General features: G+C 47.8%; 1 protein-coding gene and 1 long non-coding RNA gene across 2 annotated transcripts in view; both read right to left on the reverse strand.

Annotated features, from left to right (window-relative positions):
* The window catches only part of LOC308466342, a 26,944-nt gene extending 14,001 nt beyond the window's left edge, over window positions 1-12,943 (reverse strand). The window contains exon 1 of the long non-coding RNA XR_013980778.1: window positions 7,271-12,943. This is a non-coding gene — a long non-coding RNA (uncharacterized lncRNA). The remainder of the gene's footprint in view (window positions 1-7,270) is intronic.
* The window catches only part of LOC308466079 (uncharacterized protein), a 25,652-nt gene extending 10,259 nt beyond the window's left edge, over window positions 1-15,393 (reverse strand). Inside the window, exons 1-2 of the mRNA XM_080986611.1 lie at window positions 15,285-15,393; window positions 14,142-14,227 (exon numbers count right to left, since the gene is read on the reverse strand). The gene's annotated coding sequence lies outside the window, so the exon portion shown is untranslated. The remainder of the gene's footprint in view (window positions 1-14,141; window positions 14,228-15,284) is intronic.
* Window positions 15,394-22,300: the final 6,907 nt, after the last annotated feature.

The following is a 22,300-nucleotide window of genomic DNA, read 5'->3' on the forward strand; positions in this document are numbered from 1 at the left end:
TTCTGAAAAATAAGTCATGTCAGACTAACCTGATCTCGTTTTTTGACAGAATTACAAGCCTGGTAGATGAAGGGAACGCAGTGGATGTAGCCTACCTTGATTTCAGCAAGGCATTTGACAAGGTGCCTCATGATATTCTTGTAAAGAAGCTGGTAAAATGCGGTCTTGACTATGCTACCACTCAGTGGATTTGTAACTGGCTGACTGACCGAACCCAAAGGGTGCTCATCAATGGTTCCTCTTCATCCTGGAGAAGAGTGACTAGTGGGGTGCCACAGGGTTCTGTCTTGGGCCCGGTCTTATTCAACATCTTTATCAACGACTTGGATGATGGACTCAAGGGCATCCTGATCAAATTTGCAGATGACACCAAATTGGGAGGGGTGGCTAACACTCCAGAGGACAGGATCACACTTCAAAACGACCTTGACAGATTAGAGAACTGGGCCAAAACAAACAAGATGAATTTTAACAGGGAGAAATGTAAAGTATTGCACTTGGGCAAAAAAAATGAGAGGCACAAATACAAGATGGGTGGCACCTGGCTTGAGAGCAGTACATGTGAAAAGGATCTAGGAGTCTTGGTTGACCACAAACTTGACATGAGCCAACAGTGTGACGCGGCAGCTAAAAAAGCCAATGCAATTCTGGGCTGCATCAATAGGAGTATAGCATCTAGATCAAGGGAAGTAATAGTGCCACTGTATTCTGCTCTGGTCAGACCTCACCTGGAGTACTGTGTCCAGTTCTGGGCACCACAGTTCAAGAAGGACATTGACAAACTGGAACGTGTCCAGAGGAGGGCAACCAAAATGGTCAAAGTCCTGGAAACGATGCCTTATGAGGAACGGCTAAGGGTGCTGGGCATGTTTAGCCTGGAGAAGAGGAGGTTAAGGGGTGATATGATAGCCATGTTCAAATATATAAAAGGATGTCACATAGAGGAGGGAGAAAGGTTGTTTTCTGCTGCTCCAGAGAAGCGGACACGGAGCAATGGATCCAAACTACAAGAAAGAAGATTCCACCTAAACATTAGGAAGAACTTCCTGACAGTAAGAGCTGTTCGACAGTGGAATTTGCTGCCAAGGAGTGTGGTGGAGTCTCCTTCTTTGGAGGTCTTTAAGCAGAGGCTTGACAACCATATGTCAGGAGTGCTCTGATGGTGTTCCTGCTTGGCAGGGGGTTGGACTCGATGGCCCTTGTGGTCTCTTCCAACTCTATGATTCTATGATTCTATGATTGTTTGTATTTCTTTTTCCTGTATTTGTTAAATTTGAATAAATATCTTTTTTTTAAAAAAAAAAAAAGTAGATACAGAGCTGATGAAGCGGCTGGGCCAAAGCCAAAAGGATGCTCAGTTGCAGATATGCCTGGAAGCGAAAGCAAAGTCCAATGCTGTAAAGAAAAATATTGCATAGGAACCTGGAATGTAAGAACCATGAACCTGGGTGTCAGAGCTGCCCTAGGTCCCAGCTCACAAAGGACCAACGCCAGGTCGTTGTTATATGAAATAGTCTTTATTTAAGTTCTGTTTCGTTCTTACATTCCCAGCGTGCAGCTCTACGTCTCGAACTCTAGACCGCCGAAGCTCCGTCTGAGTCTCCTCCCCCCAGGCACCAGTTTAAGACCCTAGCCTTGCTCCACCTCTTCCTTTGTTCTTTCCTCCTCTGGGTCCTCTTGCCCGCCGAGGACTCGCCCTTCCTAGACTCTTCAGACGCTGAGTCTCCCGAGTCCTCCCCCAGCCTTCGACGGGCTTTAGGACCTGGTTCCCACTCCGGGCTGTCAGCAGTCCCGCGCGCCTGTACATTTGAACTTGGCGCGCGCGCGCAGCCCGACACCTTCCTCCTCACTGCTACACTGCTCCTGTCGCTACTCTCTTCCCCAGGGGTGCTGCCTGGCTCTGACTTCCCCTCCATTCCCTCACTCTCCGACGGGGGCGTGGCCAGACCTGACTCCTCTTCCCCCCCACTGCGCTCCGGTGGGGAAACTGGTCCTGATCTCCAGCTACTACTTTGGGAGTCTCCGCTGGCCCCTTGCTTCTGGTGTGTCCCCTCTGGGACCCCCTTCTCCCTGGCCGTCGGCGCCCCCTTCTGGGAGTCTTCTGATTCACTGGAGAGGCTTATGGAATCTCTCGAGTCACTGTCATTCTGTTCTCCGCTACCCTCAGATTCCTCCCCCTCGCTCTCCACTTCCTCTCTCCCCTGTGGCTCAGTCCCTGAGCCCCTGACATCCATCCCCCCCTCGAAGCCCCCCTCCCCCCTCTTTGGGTGTGGGTTCCGGGTGCTCCAGTACTGCGGGGGTGAGCGCGGGATACCGTTCTTTCCCCCTGGTGTGCAGTGGGTCAACTGGATCCGGCCAGCCCGTAATGGGCTCGTTGACGTCGAACTCGTCTGCTTCCATTTCCCTGCAGCTGTGCTCGAAACCAGGATCCTCCCCCAACACGGCCATGTCCTTCCCTCCCCCAGTCTCCTCGGGTGAGGTCGTGTGTAAGATTCCCCTGCTCCACCCAACTTCCGGTTGATTGTCCCACCAATAAGAGCGGTCCGCGCCAAACCCCGAGAGCGATCCCTCTGGGGAGCTGGTGTCTGGCACCGGTTCCTCCTCTGATGAGAACCCCTGGAACGTGCTGGCGGAAAGTGTGGGTGTGAAAAGCCAGTCGTCGAAATAATCTGCCGGCATAGGTCTGTGTGGGAAGAGTGCATGGAACTCGTCTTTGAGGTAGCGCTCCTCCAAGGCATAGTCCGGTACCCACCTGTTGGCGCTGGCCGGGGTACCTTCCTCGGCGAGGAGATATTCAACTCCCTCTTCCCCCCATCTTGAGTCCAAAATCTCCGTGACCTCGTTGAGTGGTGCCGCCCTCCGTGACCCTCCCCCTGTTGGTGATCCGCTTAGTGGGTCTGGTGCGGCCCTTGGGGTTTGAAACTTGTGGGGTTCCTTGTAGGGTGTGAGCACCGACCTATGAAAGACCGGGTGCATTCTGGAACCCTCCGGGAGCGTCAACCGGAAAGCCACCGGATTGATCTGCGCCTCGACTTGGTAAGGCCCTAGCTGCTTGTGTCTAAGCTTTTTCTTAGCTAACGTACTGGCCGGCACTGCCTGGGCTGCTAACCAGACCCAGTCCCCCACCTGGATGTCTTCCCCGACTCTCCTGTGCCTGTCTGCCTGCATCTTGTAGGCGTGTTTTGCTAGTTCTAAGTTCCTTCGAAGTTGCTCGTGGACCTCCTGTAACTCCGCTGCAAAGGCCTCCGCCCCCTGTGGCTCCCCCTCCCCCGTCGTCTCTAAACCCGGGAAGGTTCTGGGATGCCGCCCATTGTTGGCGAAGAACGGCGTCACCCCTGTCGACGTGTGCTTCATGTTGTTGTAGGCAAACTCGGCCAGCGGTAGGTAGTCCACCCAGGTCGAGGGTTGTTGGTTCGCGTAGCATCGCAGGTACTGCTGCATGATGGCGTTGACCCTCTCCGCCTGTCCGTTGGTTTGCGGGTGTCGTGCCGACGCTAAGTTGATCTTGACGTTCAGGATGCCCAGCAGCTTCCGCCAGAAGCTCGAGACGAATTGGCGCCCGCGGTCGGATAGGATGGACCTCGGCAGTCCGTGAACTCTGAACACGTGGTCTATGAACAGCTTGGCGGTTTGTTCCGCCGTGGCCACCTTCGCGCAAGGAATGAAGTGCGCCATCTTGGTGAACAGGTCTACGACCACGAGAACCGCTGTTTTGCCTCGCGAGCTGGGCAGATCTGTGACAAAGTCGAGGGCCACTTTCTCCCATGGTTCGAGCGGCGTCGGTAGCGGTTCCAGCAGTCCCGCCGGCGCCCTGTGTACTGGTTTGGCCCTCTGGCATGTGTCACACCGAGCGACGTAATCCGCGACTTCTCCCCTCATCTTGGGCCACCAAAAGTCTCTGGCTACTAGTTCCGCTGTCTTGTCCTTGCCGAAATGCCCAGCGCTGGGCGCATCGTGTAACTGCTGCCAAACCTTTGCGCGGAGGTCGTCTCCCGGCACGTAGAGAGCCCCTTTGCGGAGTAGCAGTCCGTCGCATATGTGGAACTCGTCGTCCTTCGCTGTGCCTCTTTGCACCTCCTCCATCTTGGCTTGTGCGAACGAGTCCGTCTGCAGCGCGCGACGCACCGCATCCAGGTCTACGGTGGCTGAAGCGCATGCCCACGCGTTCGGTGCAAAAATGTGCTTGGCCGCTACCGGTGCCGCTTCCTCGAGATACTGCGGCTTCCTGGATAGTGCATCCGCCATGACGTTGTTGTCTCCCGGGATGTATTCTATCCGGAAGTCGAAATCCGCAAAGAACTCCGCCCAGCGGATGTGTCTCTGGTTCAGGAACCGTGCCGTGCGCCAGTACTCCAGGTTCTTATGGTCCGTGCGGACCTGCACTGTGTGTTTGGCTCCGATGAGGAAGTGCCGCCACGCCTTGAAGGCTGCATGAATGGCCAGCAACTCCCTGTCCCAGATGGTGTAGTTCTGTTCCGACTTGCTAAGTTTCCTGGAGTAGAATGCGCATGGCCTCCAGTTCCCTTGCGGAGCTTGCTGCAACAGGACCGCCCCCACCGCTCTGTCTGAGGCGTCCGTTTCAACCCTCATCGGTTTGCTGGGGCTTACGTGCAGCAGCTGTTCTTCGGACGCAAAGAGACGCTTGAGCTTCTGAAAAGACTGCTCCGCCTGGTCCGTCCAGGTGAACTTTTTCTTTTTGGAGCTGAGGGTGTCCGTGATGGCCGCCGTCTCCTTCGCGAATCCCTTGATGAACTTGCGATAGAAATTGGCGAAGCCGACAAACTTCTGGACCTCCTTCCTATTGCGTGGGCTTTTCCAGTCCAACACCGAGCGGACTTTGGCGCTATCCATGGCGAGTCCCTTGTCGGACAGCTTGTAGCCCAGGAAATCCACCTCCGTCATGTCGAATTGGCACTTCTCCAGCTTGGCGTAAAGCCTGTGCTCCCGTAGTCTCTGCAGGACCTCCTTGACGTCGCTCTCGTGAGCCTCCTGCGATTCCGAGAAAATCAGGATGTCGTCCAGGAAGCAGACGCACTTCTTGTAGAGGAGTCCCGCTAACACGTGGTGCATAAAAGCTTGGAAGCAGTGAGAGCCGTTTTGGAGACCAAATGGCATAACTCGATATTCATAGGTGCCCAAAGGTGTAAACATGGCCGTCTTCCACTCATCGCCCTCCCTCATGCGTATAAGGTTGTACGCTCCTCATAAATCCAACTTGGTGAAGATCTGTCCCTTCCTCACCGTGGCGAGCAGGTCGTCAATCTTGGGCATGGGGAAAGCTGCGGGCTTTGTCTTGGAATTTATGAGCCTATAATCAACTATCAGCCTTTTTTTGGGCGTGTCCTTTTTCTTAACGAAAAACACGGGACTGCCCCCCACTGCTTTGGATTCTCGGATGAATCCCCGCTTCAGGTTGTGATCTATGAACTCCCTGAGTTCTTGCAGTTCGTCTTCAGACATGGAATACAGCTTTCCAGTAGGCAGCGTCGCCCCCGGCAGGAGGTCGATCTTGCAGTCGTAGGGCCTGTGGGGTGGCAGCTTGTCCGCCTCTTTCTCGCAGAAGACCTCCAAAAACGCCTTGTACTTGTTTGGTACTGCTTGCACCATGCCTAGGTGTAGCTGTGGTTCATCCTCCTGCCCCTCTCCTTCCGGGCTGGGCTGGATGCAATGTTCCGCACAGTAGGAGGAGCCGAAGGTCAACTGACGCTGGTACCATGCCAATGCCGGGCTGTGCCTATCCAGCCAACTCATGCCCAACACTATAGGTGTATCCGACAGGTGGGTGACATTGAAGCTTATGACTTCGCGGTGATTCCCAATTTGCATCACCATAGGGGGTGTTTGTTGGGCCACCTGTCCTCCCAGTAGCTCTCTGCCATCGACCGTGACTACGTTCAGGGGCATCGTGGCTGGTAAGAGCGCTATGCGATGTTGGCGGATAAAGTCCACTCCTACAAAGTCTGCATTACTGCCAGAGTCAATGGTAATAGGAACTTCCAGGGTGAGTCCATTTGGCAGCTGGAGCGATGCAGTGAGTTGCACCACTGGTTTGGGTGGGAGGGGATCTGTGGGCTGTAAAATCTCTGGGGACTGCTTCACTGACTTGCCTGGCTGGGCCCCAGTGCCTCTGCTTCCAACCAGGCTTGATCGTTTCCCTGCAGGTGTTGCTCCTGCGGATCTGCTCCCCTTACTGTTGCTGAGGCTGCAGTGTGCCTCTGGATCCTCTGGGGACACTCTTTAGCCATGTGCTGGGCACTGTCGCAGATGTAGCACTTCCTGTTCCTTCTAGGAACTTGCGCTTTGACTGCTCCCGGTGTTTGGGCTCTGGTTGCTGTCTGAGCCCTAGCACCGCCTATCTCCATCGGCTCTTCTTCCCTCCCCGAAGGAGGCGTTGATTGCGCGCGTCCTGCCTCTCTGGAAAGGAAGGGGGTTGTTTTGGCTGGTGTGCGCCCCAAACACCCCTCATTCCTGCCCCAGGGGCGTTCTTCCAGACGTACTCCTATTGCCAGCGCTCTTTGGACGACCTCTGAGGTGGTGGTGGGTCTCTCCCCCCTTGCTAGCTCATCTTTCACTGCGGCATTCAGCCCCTCCCAGAACAGGTCCCTTACGGCAATGGAGTTCTTTTCCCAGCCCAGCACATTCACCAAGGCAAAAAAGTTGGAGTGATATTGTCTCACGGTGGCTTTCCCCTGCCGTAGCCCATGCATTTCCCTCCTTGCTACATCAACATCTACTGTTGATTTAAAACAAGTGTCCATAGCTTTGAGAAAGGCGTCTGAATCCCGGAGGGCGGGATCATTTTCGCGCCACAAATTGCGCAGCCATGATTTTGCTTCCCTATGCAGATGAGTTATAATGAACCCCACCTTCTCCTCCTCATCTCTAAAGTCTTTCTGAAGCAACCTGAGCGCGAAGACTATATCTGCTCTGAAATTTGGATACTGCTGCAGGTCCCCATTAAAGTGGGCTACGATGCTGCCTCCCCTTTTTCCGAGACCAACTCCTTCGGGTCTGGGTCCCGGCAGCCCCTCCTTGCCCAATCTTTCCAACCTTTTCTGCAGATCCTGGCAGAGCGCTGCTGCTTCTTCCTCTCTCCTTCGCGATACTTCTACTTCTGCGTAAAGCGCTGCGACTGCTTTATGCAGTTCTGTCACCTTCTCCTCTGTGGCCATCTTCGCCTATCTTCGTGAGCTCGCAAAACACCAAGTTCTGCCCCCCCCTCTCTGCGCCAACTCGCGCTGCGAGGGTCTTTTTTAGAGACGGAGCTTACTGTCAGAGCTGCCCTAGGTCCCAGCTCACAAAGGACCAACGCCAGGTCATTGTTATATGAAATAGTCTTTATTTAAGTTCTGTTTCGTTCTTACATTCCCAGCGTGCAGCTCTACGTCTCGAACTCTAGACCGCCGAAGCTCCGTCTGAGTCTCCTCCCCCCAGGCACCAGTTTAAGACCCTAGCCTTGCTCCACCTCTTCCTTTGTTCTTTCCTCCTCTGGGTCCTCTTGCCCGCCGAGGACTCGCCCTTCCTAGACTCTTCAGACGCTGAGTCTCCCGAGTCCTCCCCCAGCCTTCGACGGGCTTTAGGACCTGGTTCCCACTCCGGGCTGTCAGCAGTCCCGCGCGCCTGTACATTTGAACTTGGCGCGCGCGCGCAGCCCGACACCTTCCTCCTCACTGCTACACTGCTCCTGTCGCTACTCTCTTCCCCAGGGGTGCTGCCTGGCTCTGACTTCCCCTCCATTCCCTCACTCTCCGACGGGGGCGTGGCCAGACCTGACTCCTCTTCCCCCCCACTGCGCTCCGGTGGGGAAACTGGTCCTGATCTCCAGCTACTACTTTGGGAGTCTCCGCTGGCCCCTTGCTTCTGGTGTGTCCCCTCTGGGACCCCCTTCTCCCTGGCCGTCGGCGCCCCCTTCTGGGAGTCTTCTGATTCACTGGAGAGGCTTATGGAATCTCTCGAGTCACTGTCATTCTGTTCTCCGCTACCCTCAGATTCCTCCCCCTCGCTCTCCACTTCCTCTCTCCCCTGTGGCTCAGTCACTGAGCCCCTGACACTGGGTAAATTGGATGTGGTCAAAAATGAGATGGCAAGAATAAATATTGACATCCTGGGCATCAGTGAACTAAAATGGACGGGAATGGGCAAATTCAGTTCAGATGACCATCATATCTACTACTGTGGGCAAGAATCCCAAAGAGGAAATGGAGTGGCCCTCATGGTCAAAAAAGTGTGGCAAAAGCTGTACTGGGATGCAATCTCAAAAATGATAGAATGATCTTGATATGAATCCAAGGCAGACCTACAAGAAATAGAATACAGATTTCCAAAGAATAGCAAGGAGAGACAAGAGGGCCTTCTTAAATGAGCAATGCAAATAAATAGAGGAAAACAATAGAATGGGAAAAAACAGAGATCTGTTCAAGAAAATTGGAGATATGAAAGGAACATTTCGTACAAAGATTACCATCATAAAGGACCAAAGTGGTAAGGACCTAACAGAAGCAGAAGACATCAAGAAGAGGGGGCAAGAATACACAGAGGAACTATACCAGAAAGATATGGATGTCTCGTACAGCCCAGGTAGTGTGGTTGCTGACCTTGAGCCAGACATCCTGGAGAGTGAAGTCAAATGGGCCTTAGAAAGCACTGCAAATAACAAGGCCAGGGGAAGTGATGATATTCCAGCTGAACTACTTAACATTTTAAAAGATGATGCTGTTAAGATGCTACACTCAATATACCAGGAAATTTGGAAAACTCAGCAGTGGCCAGAGGATTGGAGAAGATCAGTCTACATCCCAATCCCAAAGAAGGGCAGTGCCAAAGAATGCTCCAACTACCACACAATTGCACTCATTTCACATGCTAGCAAGGTTATGCTTAAAATTCTACAAAGAAGGCTCAAGCAGTATGTGGACCGAGAACTCCCAGAAGTGCAAGCTGGATTTCGAAGGGGCAGAGGAACCAGAGACCAAATTGCAAACATGCGCTGGATTATGGAGAAAGCTAGAGTTCCAGAAAGACATCTACTTCTGCTTCATTGACTATGCAAAAGCCTTTGACTGTGTCGACCACAGCAAACTATGGCAAGTTCTTAAAGAAATGGGAGTGCCTGATCACCTCATCTGTCTCTTGAGAAATCTCTATGTGGGACAAGAAGCTACAGTTAGAACTGGATATGGAACAACTGATTGGTTCAAAAATGGGAAAGGAGTATGACAAGGCTGTATATTGTCTCCCTGCTTATTTAACTTATATGCAGAATTCATCATGCCAAAAGCTGGGCTGGATGAATCCCTAGCCAGAATTAAAATTGCCGGAAGAGATATCACAACCTTGATGGCAGAAAGTGAGGAGGAATTAGAGAACCTCTTAAAGGTAAAGGGACCCCTGAGCATTAGGTCCAGTCGTGACCGACTCTGGGGTTGCGGCGCTCATCTCGCTTTACTGGCCGAGGGAGCCGGCGTACAGCTTCCGGGTCATGTGGCCAGCATGACTAAGGCGCTTCTGGCGAACCAGAGCAGTGCACAGAAACGCTGTTTACCTTCCCGCTGGAGCGGTACCTATTTATCTACTTGCACTTTGACGTGCTTTCAAACTGCTAGGTTGGCAGGAGCAGGGACCGAACGGGAGCTCACCCCGTCGCGGGGATTCGACCTGCCGACCTTTTGATCAGCAAGTCCTAGGCCCTGTGGTTTAACCCACAGCGCCACCCGCGTCCCAGTGCCACCCGCGTCCCCAAGAACCTCTTACTAAGGGTGAAAGAGGGGAGCGTAAAATATGGTCTGAAGCTCATCATCAAAAATACGAAGATAATGGCCACTAGGCCCATCACCTCCTGGCAAATAGAAGGGGAAGAAATTGAGGCAGTGAGAGATTTTACTTTCTTGGGCTCCATGATCACTGCAGATGATGACAGCAGCCACGAAATTAAAAGACGCCTGCTCCTTGGGAGAAAGGCGATGGCAAACCTAGACAGCATCTTAAAAAGCAGAGACATCACCTTGCCAACAAAGGTCCGTATAGTTAAAGCCATGGTTTTCCCAGTAGTGATGTATGGAAGTGAGAGCTGGACCATCAAGAAGGCTGATCGCCGAAGAATTGATGCTTTTGAATTCTGGTGCTGGAGGAGACTCTTGAGAGTCCCACGGACTGCAAGAAGATCCAACCTCTCCATTCTGATGGAAATCAGCCCTGAGTGCTCACTGGAAGGACAGATCCTGAAGCTGAGGCTCCAAGACTTTGGCCACCTCATGAGAAGACTCGACTCCCTGGAAAAGACCCTGATGTTGGGAAAGATGGAGGGCACAAGGAGAAGGGGACGACAGAGGACGAGATGGTGGGACAGTGTTCTCGAAGCTACCAGCATGAGTCTGACCAAACTGAGGGAGGAAATAAACCACCACCTAACAGGGTGGATCCAGTATCACCAAATAAATGAGAAAAAAATTCCTTCCAGTAGCACCTTAAAGACCAACTAAGTTAGTTCTTGGTATGAGCTTTCGTGTGCAAGCACACTTCTTCAGATACACAGGATATACAGATATACAGGTGTGTATCTGAAGAAGTGTGCATGCACATGAAAGCTCATACCAAGAACTAACTTAGTTGGTCTTTAAGGTGCTATTGGAAGGAATTTATTTATTTTTTTGTTTTGACTATGGCAGACCAACACGGCTACCTATCTGCAAATAAATGAGGTCTTCAAAGTTGACAAGAAAAAGGGTTTTGCAATTTCAGTATTGGATAAAGAATTATTACAAAACAAAATAAACATAATTTCTAAAATGTATGGAATCTTAGTGGAGTGGAAGGATATGGATGAACAGGTAAAGGTGGTAATGATCAAATTGGCTATGGATTTAGGGAAACCTATTCAATTAACATCATGGGGAAAAATATGGAAGGAGAGTTGAAATTTTATGGCTTGTGAGGCAATAAAAGAAAATTTGATAAAACGTTTTATAGATGGTATTTAACACCAACCAAGATATGTAAAATGTATAAAAGAAAATCAAAATTATGTTGGAGGTGTAACCAAGTAGAGGGGACACTTCTGCATATGTGGTGGCTATGTGATAAAATCAAGGGCTTCTGGGATACGGTGTATGAAGAACTAAAGAAAACATTTGAACAACATTTTGCCCCCCAAAACAGAAGACTTTTTATTGGGAATATTGGATGTAGATATACCAAAAGCAGGGGTCTGCAACCCGCGGCTCCGGAGCCGCATGTGGCTCTTTTACATCTTTGCCGCGGCTCCGGGGCGGATACTAGCGAGGGGAGGAGGCGCATTGTGCGCCCCGACACTCCTCACTGTGGCGGGCGCTGTACTGGCTGTGACATCGCATGGGGGCGGTGCGTGTGTTAGTCACGCACCGTCCCGACGTCACCTTCCCGCCCGCTGTGAGATCGCGGCTCCGGAGATATATTTGTTTTAAATGTCGCAATGGTTTTGCGGCTCCCAGTTGTTGTTTTTTCTTCGGAAACGGGTCCAAGTGGCTCTTTTTGTCTTAAAGGTTGCAGACCCCTGACCAAAAGGGGGAAAAAAGGAAATATTTCTTTATGCCACAGTGGCAGTGAGAACATTAATTGCCAAAAACTGGGGGAAATGAAATTATTCCGACAAAAAAAAAAGCTCTCTTTGGAGGAGGGTCCCTTGCACTCGGGGAGAGACCATAAATGTTGTAACTACTCCGGGTCAACACTACCTTTCCCCTTAATTCTTCATGAAGTTCCCTAAAACCAGCTATACCATATGCCTTATACCATTTTCTAAAATTATCTCTGCTGTGTTTTATTTAATGGAAATTGAGACTTGTTTCCTAGGTGAAGCTTTTTCCACATTCTAAACAGTCCCTTGCAGGAAATATTTCATGGAAAATTAGATTCACCACCTGAATGAAGCTCTTTCTACATTCCAAGCACTGATTTGGTTTCTGACCTGCATGAAGCTTTTTCCAAACACTCCCCTGTATGAAGTATCTCATGGGAATTGAGAATGGAGCTGCGAAGGAAGCTTTCCTCACGTTTCAAGCACTAATTTCTTTCCCCCGTTAGTTCTTTCATGTGAAGTGAGGCTCTCCTTCTCAATGAAGAGCTTTCCTTGATGGGAAGTGGACTGGGAGCTCTGACTAAAGTTCTCTCCACACTCTGAATATTTATAGGGTTTCGACAAGAAAATTGGCTTCCAGGTGGAAAAATCTAAATTAGAAACAGAATTGTTAGAACCCAAAACTAAGATTTTGTCAAAAATGTATAACTTCCTGTTGAAATGGAACACTCAGGATGAGACGGTTAAATCTGCTATGATTAAATGGGCACAAGACGTTGGACATAACATTATGTTTGCTGACTGGGAACAGTTGTGGACCACTGGGATGAAATTTACGGCATGTAATGCCTTAAGAGAAAATATTATGAAAATGATATACAGGTGGTACATGACCCCAGTCAAGCTTGCAAAAATTTACCATTTGCCCGATAATAAATGTTGGAAATGTAAAGAAAATGAAGGTACATTTTTTCACCTTTGGTGGACGTGCCTTAGGATTAAGGCTTTCTGGGAAATGATTTATAATGAATTGAAAAAGGTATTTAAATATACCTTTGTGAAGAAACCAGAGGCCTTTCTCTTGGGCATGGTCGGCCAATTGGTGTTAAAAAAGGATAGAACTTTCTTTATGTACGCTACAACAGCAGCAAGAATACTCACTGCAAAGTATTGGAAGACGCAAGTTTTACCCACTCTGGAAGAATGGCAGATGAAGGTGATTGACTGCATGGGATTGGCAGAAATGACTGGCAGAATCCGCGACCAGGGAGAAGAGTCGGCAGAAGAAGATTGGAAGAAATTTAAGGACTATTTACAGAAATACTGCAATCTTAAGGAATGTTGAATGATGTTGGATTGAAATTAAGTGGTTTCTAGCTGTAATGGAAATAAAAAAATTCCTACCTGTAGCACCTTAAAGACCAACTAAGTTAGTTCTTGGTATAAGCTTTCGTGTGCATGCACACTTCTTCAGATACACCTGTGTATCTGAAGAAGTGTGCATGCACACGAAAGCTTATACCAAGAACTAACTTAGTTGGTCTTTAAGGTGCTACAGGTAGGAATTTTTTTATTTCGACTATGGCAGACCAACACGGCTACCCATCTGTAACTAGCTGTAATGGTATAAAAGGTTATGAAAAAATGGTTTTTTATAAGTAAAAGTTTAAGTTACAAGATATTGGATAGAAAATAAGGTGTTATTTAGCTATAATGCTATGAGATAAGGATTTGCTGAACAAATAATTTGAACTAGAAAACAAGAAGGGGAGGTATGAGGAGGTCAGGGAAATATGTTATTAAAAAATAAGTTGTGAACTTTATGTGTTTTTAATATTTTTCTTTTTTATTTTTTCTGCATTTTTCTCTTTGTTTGTATAAAATTGAAAACTTTAATAAATATCTTATAAAAAAATGAATATTTATATGGTTTCTCCATTGTGAGGATTTTCTTATTGTCTTCATTCTTCTTCCTTTCCAATTCACCACCTAGAATCTACTGTTATATGGCAGTATTATTATCATTAATAGTAATAATAATCATAATACTAGCCCGAGGAAGAAATTGAGCCTGAAATGATTGAACAATGCAAATGAATGCTTGTGAAAGAGGAAGAAGGGAAGGGAGTTACTGCCTTTTTTGGCTGATATAATCTAACTTATTTATGGGAACCGGAGATTCGAAAAGCCTGGCTCTTTCCAGGGATGGATTTAATTTGGCTCAGTCATGGAATCCGCTCCATCTCCAAGCTCAGTCATTTCTATGCTCAACCAAAAACAGAGAGATGCAGAAAGGGAAAGAGAAAATTAGACAGGATGTACCTCCACGTCCCTAAGATCTCTGAAGCCTACATGGAAGAAGGCCTGGGCAGCTCAGAGCAGCCTCATCCTTGTCTGAAAAGGCAGGACTGGTGGAAGAATATTCCCAGACAGAACAGGAGATACATCTCCTATGGAGAGTTGTGGGTGTGTTAACATCTCAGATGCTGTAGGCGGTGCTATGGGGCTCCCTCAAAATAGAGGAGGTTTGTCCTTCAGAGATCTGTATGGAATTTCAAAACTGATCTTATGATCCAGCAGGGAGCTTTACCAGAGAGGCCACGATCCCACGATTCTCCTCCTTGACTTCCTTCTGCAGAGCTCTCTGGTCTGGATCCAGCAAAGCCCAGTCCTCCTCTGGGAAAGGAACAGCTACGTCTTCAAAGCACACTGGACCCTAAGAGAAACAGGGAGCATAAAGATGATATTTTTCTTCACATTGCTCTGTTCTTTTCTGTAACAATTTTCTTGTGTATTTAAATGATGGGTTTCAATCTTTGTGTATATGGGGGCATTCCACAAAATAATATTTTATTATCTACGCAGCACTCATCTTCAGGTAAATCTTTGCAAGCATTCCCATTTTCCAGATGGAAGGACCTCCTCTCCCTTCATCTGGTGGGGAGGACCCTCCCCCTGCCCTCAAGCGAACTTGAAGGGGCACCAGGAGGGGGAGGGGAGGGAATGGTTGGTTGGTTGGCATCCGTCTGTCTTAGGAGACAATGGAAGAGTGTGTCTTTGGGAGTGAGATCCAGTTGTTGGAAGGTAACAGCACCAGCCGTGGGTGTGGAGAGCGACAGGGGAGAGACATAAACAACTACCTGACATTCAGAAGACATCTTAAGGCAGCCCTGCTCAGGGAAGTTTTAAATGTATGACATATTAGTGTCTTTTTCGTTTTTGTGGAAGCCGCCCAGAGTGGCTGGGGAAACCCGGCCAGATGGGCGGGGTACAAGTAATAAATTATTATTATTATTAATAGTAATATTATGTTGGATAACATTGTTGCATCTGGGACAGAGGAAGTGGTCCGGTTTTGCTGCTGCAGATGCAGACGGGCTTTTCTTCTCCCTGTGCTCCTCCCACGTGGGAATGTTCCCGTCTGTCGCCATCCCCTGTTCACAAAGGTGACTTTCCCCTCCCTCTGAAGGGGGTTTATTTCCTTGACCCAAAGCCCCCTCCCCCGAAAGGAAGGCAGCATCTGGATCCCAAGGAAGAGCAGAGCTGCATATTTCCTGCGAAGTGGCCCCTCCCTGGCTTGGCAGAGAGGACAAAGGAGGACCCTCTGCTCCCTGACTTGGGGGTCTCCCCCCCCCAGGCATGATCTGAGCAGGGACCCCCATGCCCCCTCCCTGCCCCCCAGGGACCCCCTTCTCCCCATTGCACCCTCAGGGGGAGGAGAGAGGAGACTCACCCGAGTCCAGGAGGGGCTTTTGCAAAGGAGAGAGAAGAAGGCAGGGAGGGGGAGGGAGGGGCTTCTGCTCTGGAGGACCTTGCCCCCTCCCCCTTCACTTCCCCTCCTCTCTAGGAATCCAGCTCTGCTCCTTTTAACCCTTGGCAAGCCGAGTCCTCCCCTCCCTCTCCCTGCCTTCAGTTTTCCTGCTTCTGCGCCTGCGCTCTAGGGGCTTGCCCCCCTTATCTCCTGGGGGGGAGAAGAGGCGAAGGGCTGCCTAGTGGCGGGAGGTGCCTTGGGCTCAGAAATGGCTCCCTCCAGACACCCCCCCCAAAACACCCTCCAGCTCAGGGGGGGGGAGGGAGCGGGGGCTTCCCAGCCGGGAGACCCCTCCCCCCCCGAAAATCCCCTTCCCCCCACCAGGAAAATAGGGAGATGAGGAAGTGTCCCAGGCGAGGAATGAATCGCACTCGCGATCTTGGGGGGAGGCCAAAATGAGATTTACTGTCATAAGCTTTCAGGAGACCCACCTCCAAAGGACCCATGGGAAATGGTTAATCAATAAAGCCGCTTTGGGCCAATAATTGATACCTTCAGATCAATTGAAGAAAGAGGTACTTTATGCCAGCCCCACACTAGACCCAAAGCGGCTATTAGACGTAGCAAATGGAAAGAAATCGGACTTTACTGCAAGGGATGCAGGCCGTGGCGAAGGGAGTTTTCATCCAGAGCTTGAAAAGCGAGAGGCCTGAAGAGAAATCCGCCCCTCAAGCCCCGGGAAAGGGCCGCCTGGTCGGCCAGGAATCCTTGGCGCCTGAAACTGAGGCGAGGCAGTTGGGAAAAGGCGGGAAAAGTCGTTGAGGGGAAGAAGCGGCGGGGGGAGGGGCGCCTCCTCTCTCCTCCCTCAGAGACACAGAGAGAGACAAGGGGGACCCTCTTGGGGGGGGGGCGGAAAGGGGGGCTCTCCCAGAAAGGGGGGGCAGGGGGTCTCTCCCTTGTCGCACGAAACACCCCCCCCAATCATTCAGTTTGTACAAACTCCACACACACTCACACACGACATACGCTGCGCTTCTGTGATAAATTCATAGAAAATCAACCATACATCGGATCTGCACTGTTCCACTTTTATTTGACTCCATGAAGGAAGGACTACAAAATGGGGAAGGTTTGATACAGGGCACCATAATCCCTTCACCATCCCAGCACATCCACAGGAGCCCTGCCCAGTTGCTATGCCAACCCTGATGGTCCCAGACAGAAGACCATCAAGATCACAAAGAACTTGCATGTGGGAGTGGATTCAGCACGGACTGGAACAAAGGACAATGATCAGCTCTTCCCTCTGGGGGCAGGAAACTGGAAACTCCCCTTTGTCACCTGGAAAGGACTCATGGGGGAACCAGCCAGGTGACAGGACACTCAGGTTACCACCACAACGCCTCCCTCAACCCCTCCTTTCTGTGATGTATGCGTGATGTTTCTGGGGGGTGGTCTTGATCTACAGGGTGGCAATTTCAAAAGTCTTTATAAGGCCTTGCACACCCCTGTTGCAACAGTTCAATAAAGGCCAAGCCTACAGGCTGCTGTTTTGCTCCAAGTTATCCTGGTTGGTGTCTTTGTTTTTGTCCAAGGGAGCCCTCGGATTTTTCCGGTAACAAAGCGAAGTTATGATGAGGGCCAAGAGGCCTGGATCCAGGTTCAACCACACAATTTAAATTGAGAATACTTGAATAATAAAAAGGGAAATAAAAAGTGAATAGAGAACAAAGAAATAAAAAGGGGGGAAGGTATATTCCAATATATCACTATATATGCAAACAACTACAGTTCCATACATGCTTCTCTGGTATATAGGTACAGTGCTTTTTTTCTAAAAAATGTTCAGGGTTACTCTCATTTTAACTCAAGAAAATCACCATTTTATAGTTCTAATTGGGGAAAATAAATACAGTAAATGGACAAAAGAAGTCATCTAAGAACTCAGGAGTCCTATTGTTGTGGATTAATTTAATCTAGTACTCTCCTTTTGACCCAAGGAATTTAATCTCTTTATGCTTATTCTGGATGTACTTCAAATTAGTTTCCAACCTCAGCATTTACACTTTTCAGAGGTACAAAACTGCTTGGTTGTTTTGGTTTATTTACTGGCGTTTAAATCCCATTAAATAGACAAAACAAATCCTCCTTAGAGGGCATCTTGTTTTCGCTGAGATTGCTGCATCGCAGGGGTTGGACTAGATGACCCTCGGGGGTCCCTTCCAATTCTGTGATTCTGCGAGTTGAACTGAACTGGCTGACCCAGAACGGTGGAGTTGGGAACCCCAAAGGTCATCCACTCCAACCCCCTGCGATGTAGGTTGGGGGGGTCCGGCAGTGGAGAGACCAGGCTTGTCATTCCCCCCAGACAGTGGTTCACCTCCCCCCGCTTTGTTCCCCTGGCAGACCCCTCTGGGGCCCTGTGGGGCGGTCAGGCCTCGGCCACCCCCCCCCCGCCGTGGCTGAGTCCGGATGCCAGCAAGGCTGAATACTCCTGCGAGATCAACGCTTACGCACCGCAAGAGTCCCACTTTGTCCCCTGGGCGGAGGGGCTGGCGGGCAGAGGGGGCTGCCCCCACGCCCTGGAGAGGGGCAAGTGGCTCATCGCCAGCATCCAGGCCCCCGACGCCGAGTTCAGGGTCAGCAGCGTCCTGCACACGGAGGAGGCCCCGCCTTGGAAGCAGCAGGATGGGGTCAGCAGCGTCACCACCACCGCAGGTACCACCTGGCGAGCGGAAGGGGAGCAGCCGAGCGGCCTAGCGGTTAGAGCCCTGCGCCAGCAGCCTGGGAGAGAGGGACCGAGGGCCAGTCAGTGCTCCTCAGGCAGGCCTACCTGGCAGGGTCAGCGCGGGGGAATGGCAGAGGAAGGGGAGGGAGCCCGCCTTGAGCCCCTGGGAGGAGAAGGCGGGCCAAAAAGGCCATGATTTAATAATAATAATAATAATAATAATATATTATTTATACCCCGCCCACTCTGGGCGGCTCCCAATCAAGTGCTAAAAACAGTACAGCTTTATATTAAATATTAAAAACTTCCCTGAACAGGGCTGCCTTCAGATGTCTTTTAAAGATAGGATAGCTGCTTATTTCCTTCACATCTGGTGGGAGGGTGTTCCACAGAGCGGGTGCCACTACCAACAAGGCCCTCTGCCTGATTCCTTGTAACCTCACTTCTCACAGCAAGGAAACCGCCAGAAGGCCCTCGGCGCTGGATCTCAGTGTCCGGGCTGAACGATAGGGGTGGAGATGCTCCTTCAGGTATACTGGCCTGAGGCCATTAGGGCTTTAAAGGTCAGCACCAACACTTTGTTTTTTTTTTCATGCATAATTTTTATTAATTTGCATAATACAAAATACAAAAACAAAATATAAAAGTTCGATTCTCATTTTCACAGGTTTTTAAGTATGACTTCCTTCAACCTTTCCACAAATCATCCGTAATAATCTTTTATAAAAGTTCGCATTTCTTAATTTGTAATGCCATTAATCATTCTAGTTCTTCCATTTCTCTTTAGACAATACTCTTTTCTTTTTACAGAGCTCCTTTAAAGCCCACTAGTGTTATCTGTCCATCACTTAAATTTTCCAGATATTTCGTAAAACTTTCCCAATCCTTAATGAACCTCTGGTCTTTTGAATATCTAATTTTCCCTGTCATCTTATCCATCTCCGCATAATCTAATAGTTTTGCTCTCCATTCCTCAATTGTCGGTAGGCCCTCTGATTTCCAATTTTGAGCTAATAAGACTCTTGCTGCCGTTGTTGCATACTGGAACAGCTTGTGATCTTTCTTTTTTATCTCCCTTCCTACCAATCCCAACAGAAAAGCCTCGGGTTTTTTAACAAATAAAGTATATCTTAGAATTTTCTTCATTTCGTTATATACACTCTCCCAGAACCCTTTAACCTTTTGGCATTCCCACCACATATGGTAGAAGGTCCCCTCCCTTTCCTTGCACTTCCAGCATTTATTACAAGTTCCATACATTTTGGCTAATTTTGCAGGAGTCATATACCATCGGTAAAACATTTTCATTAAATTCTCCTTTAGTGTCACGCAAGCTGTAAACTTGAGATTTTTTTCCAAAGTTTCTCCCATTCTTCAAAATATATATTATGACCGATATCTCTAGCCCAATATATCATTACCGACTTTACTTCCTCGTCTATTAAATTCCATTCCAATAACTGATTATACATTTTAGACAAAATTTTATAGTTGTTATTCAATATCTCAATCTGGAATCTAGAATCTTTATCAGCATATCCTTTGTCTTTAATATCTTTCCTGAACATTCCGTTTATCTGGAAATAGTGCAGCCAATCATAGACTTTCTCTTTGACCTGTTCGTACGGCTTCATTTTCCACTTTCCTTCTTCTTTCATTAACAGTTGTTCATAGGTAGCCCAATTGTCCCTCATGTTAATCTTTTTAACGCTCATGACTTCTAGTGGCGATAGCCAATGGGGTGTTTTAGGTTCTAACATATCTCTGTTCCTCTCCCATACCTCAATCAGTGGACCTCTGAAAATATGATTTTCGAAGCCCCTGTGTACTTTTCTCCTCCCATGCCATAGATAGGCGTGCCACCCAAATCTGTTGTTAAATCCCTCTAGGTCTAGCACTTCCTTATCTTCCAGTTTTATCCATGTTTTGACCCAGCATAGGCATGACGCCTCATAGTACAATTTCAAATCTGGCAGGGCAAAGCCCCCCCTTTCCTTCACATCTGTCAACAGTTTAAATTTTATTCTTGGTTTCTTGCCCTGCCAGACGAATTTTGAGATCACCCTCTGCCAGTCTTTAAATATCTTTATACCCTTAATTACAGGAATGTTCTGGAACAGAAACAACACTTTTGGAAGCACACACATCTTGATTGTGGCTATTCTGCCCCAAAATGACAGTTTTAGCTTGCCCCATGTTTCAATATCTTTCTTAACTCCTTTCCATACTGTCTCATAATTATTTTTGAATAAGTCTATGTTTTTTGGCGTTACCCATATTCCTAAATATTTCACCTTTCTGGCCACCTCTATTTCCGTTTCTCTTTGTAATTCTTCAGTTTTATCTGTATTCATATTCTTAACTATAATTTTTGTTTTCCTTTTATTTAATTTGAAGCCAGCCACTTTTCCGAATTGGTCAAATTCTTCGAGTACCTCTTTTATTGAATCTATTGGATCCTCCATTGTTACAACCAGGTCGTCTGCGAATGCCTTAATTTTGTATTCGTTCTGCCCAACTGTTACTCCTTTTATCCCCTTATTTTCTCTTATTGAATTTAGGAGGACTTCTAACACCATTATAAATAACAATGGGGACAGTGGACATCCCTGTCTTGTTCCTTTTGCTATTCTTATTTCTGCTGTCTCCACATTATTTATTATCAGTTTTGCCTTTTGTTCCGTGTAGATTGCCTTTACCCCGTTATAGAATTCAGTGCCAACCTCCATATATTCCAATTGTTTCAGCAGGAAATCCCAGATTATGTTATCGAATGCTTTCTCTGCATCCACGAACAACAACAAACCTTGTTTATCACACCTGTCAGATAAATATTCTATAATATTTACTATGTTTCTTATGTTGTCCTTCATTTGCCTACCCGGCAAAAAGCCCGCTTGATCTTTGTGTATACTTTCTACCAATATATTTTTTAGTCTCCTTGCCAGAATTCCCGCAAAAATCTTGTAGTCTATGTTTAATAGGGAGATCGGTCTATAGTTTTTAATCTGTTGTAAATCTGAATCCTGTTTGGGGATTAGTGTGATTAGTGCCTCCTTCCATGTCTCTGGTATTTCTCTTTCTTTAAGGATATTATTCATTACTTCTTGCAATGGAGTCAGCAAGACTGACTCCATTTCTTTATAATAGCTACCAGTAAACCCATCTGGACCTGGGGCTTTCCCTTTTTTTAATTCCTTTATTGCTTCTTTGATTTCTTCTACCTCAATTAGGGCACTCAATTTTCCTTTCTCCACTGTGGAAATCTTTTTTATATTCTTACATTTTCGAAATCTTTCTATTTTTCTCAGATTATTCCTTTCACTGTTTTTAAAAAGTCCTCTGTAGAAATCCAAAAAGGCCTTCCTTATTTCCTTGGGATTATTTATCTCTTCTCCCTCCACCTCGATTTTATTTATTGTGTTCTGTTCCTTCCTTTTTTTAAGCTGCCAAGCTAATAGCTTTCCTGATTTATTAGCATATTCGAAGCTTCTCTGTCTTAATTTTTTGACTTTCCATTCTATTTCCCTATTTATCAACATTGCAAACTGAGATTGTAAAACTTTAATATTCTCTTTTATTCTCTTATTTTTGGGGTTTTTAGTTAATTTTTGTTCGTTGTCCATTATTTGCTGTAGAATTTCATTTTTCCCTTTTTCTCTTTTTTTATTCTTAATTGCACTCTGTTGAATGAAGAAACCCCTCATCACCGCCTTGCCTGCATCCCACACCACCTTTGGTTTTGTATCATTACCTAAGTTATCCTCGAAGTATTCCTTTAACCTTTTCTGAGCTTTCTCTACTATCTCTAAATCATCTAACAAGTAATCTTTCATTTTCCATCTGTATGATCTTTCTTCCAGCCCTTTCAGTTCCATTTTTACTGGGTTATGATCCGAAATCGTTTTGGCCTGGATCCCCACCCGTATAGATCTTGGTACTAGTTCTGCCGAGGTCCATATCTGATCTAATCTCGAGGATGAGTCATTGGGTTCTGAGTGGAAAGTATATTGTTTTTCCAGAGGGTATTTAAATCTCCAAATATCCACCAAATTACAGTTCTGAACCAATGAGAAGAAGGTTCTGGGTAGCTTTCCTTCTTTGCCCATTCCATCCCTTAACCTGTCCATCTCTAACGACACCACACCATTCATATCTCCCAATAGTATTATTTTCTGATCGACGTATTCAAATAGCTTTCCCTCTAACATCCTATAAAACTCCGATTTGTTATCATTAGGTGCGTATATCCCCACTATTATTAGGTTTT

This window comes from Podarcis pityusensis, assembly GCF_964106645.2.
Source record: "Podarcis pityusensis genome assembly, chromosome: 2".
NCBI lineage: Eukaryota > Metazoa > Chordata > Lepidosauria > Squamata > Lacertidae > Podarcis > Podarcis pityusensis.